This window comes from Diospyros lotus, chromosome 7, assembly GCF_014633365.1.
Source record: "Diospyros lotus cultivar Yz01 chromosome 7, ASM1463336v1, whole genome shotgun sequence".
NCBI classification, from domain to species: domain Eukaryota; kingdom Viridiplantae; phylum Streptophyta; class Magnoliopsida; order Ericales; family Ebenaceae; genus Diospyros; species Diospyros lotus.
The window spans coordinates 23,861,059-23,864,481 of record NC_068344.1 but is presented as its reverse complement, the minus strand read 5'-3'; the positions used below and the strand labels follow the sequence as shown (position 1 = coordinate 23,864,481).

Here is a 3,423-nt window from a genome sequence, read left to right as displayed (position 1 = left end):
ATATTTATTAAATATTTATTTATAGAATATTTTTTAAAGATTCTTTTTTACACCAATTTGACGTTATACATTAGAGACAACACCAAAATGGTGTTAAAATTTTTGGTGTAAACCATTGTTGGACACTAAATTGGCGCTCAATTCGGTGTCCAACATTGGAGTTGCTTTTAGCTCGAAGGAATAAAATGCCACTTAATCTTGTGAAAAATGTAGGGATTTAAATAATAAATGCAACACATGAATTGGGATTTAATTAACATTTTTGTGAGATTTTTGTAAATTGCATTGGGACGTGAAGCTGAAAATGAGATGATGTAAGAGCAGACAAATCATTAATGTGATGGGATTTGGAGTAATAAATGCAATGCATGAATTAGACATAAATTAAGACTTTGTGAATTGAATTGAGGCAAGCATAGGCTGCAAAGAGAATATGGGTTGGATTTAATTCTATATGATTTGACAAATTGCATAATGAAATGACAATAGCATGTGAGTTGGACTAAAACTTGTTTGATTTTCTCTTTCAAGGACGAGGAGAGTCCTATAAATAGGCCATTTTCGTGAAAGTAAAGTGCCTGCTAATTAGAAAGAGAAATAAGGAGGGGATAGTAAGGCAACTTAACTTGCAAGTCGTAAGGTAAATACGATTTTTTTTTTGGAATTAGATATTTTTTATGATATTTATTTAAATAAATTTTTGACTTGTTATCATTAACTTCTTAGAAGATTTTTCTTGAGACATGGCAATAGTGTTTTAACACTTTGGAGAAATCCATTCAAAAATGTCTATCAAGACAGCAAAAACGAAGGTAAGGGTCTATATATTTTATATGCCAATTTGTGATCGTAGCTTGCATGTGAAAATATGGAAGTGCCTAGGCATGAGGCTGTAAATTATGGGGACTAAATAGAGCTCGTGTTAGGGTCCATGGGAATATTATATGAGGCCACCGAGAGTCCACGATGGATGAGGTGGACGGGTATGCATGCATGCATCATTTCATGTTTTATTTTCCATGTTTGTTATGAATTTGATTTGCTATTTTATATTATATTGCCTTTACTGGGTTTTAGGACTCACCCCCTTTCCCCCAACCAACTATACAGATAGCTCGGGGTCTACCAAATGAAAGGCAGTGTTGATAGAGGAATCACTATTGGGAACAAGTGATGAGCTATGAGGAGTTTCCTATTTATTTATAAATTATTTCAAATTACAGATTATGTGTGATTGTATTAAAATTGTGGGACAAATGATTTTTGGGTATATATTTATTTAGTCATTTGAATGTATGCTTATATTTTCTTATAGTTGGAAAAAAATGAGTTTATTTGAACCTCACCCAAATTAATTTTAGGCCCTGAGTGTAACACCCCGCCTCGTCGGGCGTATCACTATAAGGGTATTTTCGAGAATCTTTTTTTTTATTATTTAACATCATCACGCGCGGTGCTTCATGAACAACTTTCACATGCACACACAAGATCCCGAAAGCCCCAGTCTTGCCCGTTTAACTTAACAAGATCAATAATCTTAACAACTAAACGAACGCAACGGATACATTAACATCTAGCACCGAGGTTCTTACATAGTATTTTCATAACAAAATATGTAATACAAATGACCAAATGATAACAACTTTATCGTACAACTGTTCATACATAAGCTGAAATACATGCTAAAACCCCAAAGTTTACATCGACTATCAATCTAAGCACCGTTGACTTTTAACCGGCCGTATCCTTGCCCTCGCAGCAGTCCCTGACTGGAACATTGAACGTTCCAGGGGCATAACCCAGGTTAGATGACAAAACATCTAAGTGACGGCATGAAACAGTTTACATAATGCATGAACAAATATACGAGCATGGCATACACAGACAAAACGACACGCAGACACGTCTATCTTGAGAAATCTCCCCGACATACTCAACCTCCCGTGAAAAACACCTTCGACACACCGATGGGGTTGACCTTGCCGCGACATACTTAATCTCTCGAGTGCCCTACCGTGTCACTCGTTATCCAGGAATAACCTTGTCCCATTCTCAAGAAGACCCCATCCCGTCCCATACGGACCCAATAATGACACAAAATCAATACCTCAATGATATGAAAATCACATGCCATGCACCGACTCTTTTGCAAGTAAAAAAAAATAATTAATGCAATATACCACATTATCAATATGCAAATGATGCCATATATATATGAATAAAACACATATGCATAGCATCCCGAGTTCTGGTCTCGAGTGCCCTACCGTGTCACACGTTCACCTGATCTCACTACACTCACACCAAGACATATCCAAAGCAAAGGTAAAACTAGAGTCAAACCACTCACCTTATGCGAAAAGTTAATTTTTGCCTCGTAATGCGTGTTAAGCCTTAAAATGCGCATCTGAGTAATTTTCTGGCTTTGGCATGCTCCCATAGCTTCAAATTAATCCTCATAATTTTCTGGGATTTTTCCGACAATTTTTCCCAATTTTTCCTAATTTTTCTTTCCATTTTCTCTATTTTTCCTTTCCTTTCCTTTTCTTTTCTTTTCTTTTCTTTTCTTTTCTTTTCTTTTCTTTTTTTCTCCTTTCTTTCTTCCTCCTCCAGCCTTCTTCTTCCCTGCGCCTGCCATGCGCGCATGACCAGCTCCGCCCAGCCGTGACACCGCCGCATTTCTGGCCTTGCTGCTGCCCACGCTGGCCTCACCGACCTTGCCTAATCCCGTCGGTCACTACCCCTCGTTCCAGCAGCCATCACCGCGGCTACTCCGGCCTCCATGGATGCAGCCCAGCCGCAGCAAGCTTGCTGCTATGGCTGCAACTTGCTGTGCGGCCCACTCCGGCCACTTCCAACGCCTGCCACGACCCCCACCGATCGCTCTTGCCCCTGCGCAACCCCTGGTCGCCTTCTTCTCGTTGCTGTTCAGCTATCATCCGAGCTTCCATGCGTGCTGCCATGGCCGCGACTTGCGGCCATGGATGCTGTTCACTTGCTGCAAACAGCTTTGGTTACCATTTTGGTTCCTCTCGCAGCTGCCTCCGGCCACAAGCTTCGATGCCCAGCTCCCTCTCGATCACCTGGTTAATCGCTTGCTGCCATAGCTGCCTCTGCTCGCTGCCTTTGCCTTCACAGTGCTGCCATGCTTCCTTTTTCTTTTATTTTTCCATTTTGCTCTCAAATGACCCCTATTTATAGAGATCCCATTGTCCCACCGCCTTTAGCAAGCTTGGCCATCATTCCTTTAGCTAAACTTGGCCATCACTCCAAGCAAATTGGCCATGAAGCTTCTCGGCAGCTTCCACCAGCACACACGCACATGAGTATATATATATATATATATCTATATATTACTTTATTAATACAAATAAATTACACATTAACCCCCAAATTTCCATCTTAATTTTACTTGGGTAAATC

At 40.0% G+C, this 3,423-nt stretch overlaps 1 long non-coding RNA gene across 1 annotated transcript; it reads right to left on the bottom strand.

Annotated features, from left to right (window-relative positions):
• Positions 1-1,537: 1,537 nt before the first annotated feature.
• On the bottom strand, positions 1,538-3,173 carry LOC127805938 (uncharacterized). The gene is made up of 2 exons (XR_008024239.1): positions 2,351-3,173; positions 1,538-1,769 (listed from the first exon to the last, which is right to left on the bottom strand). It is a non-coding gene; the product is annotated as an uncharacterized LOC127805938 (long non-coding RNA).
• Positions 3,174-3,423: the final 250 nt, after the last annotated feature.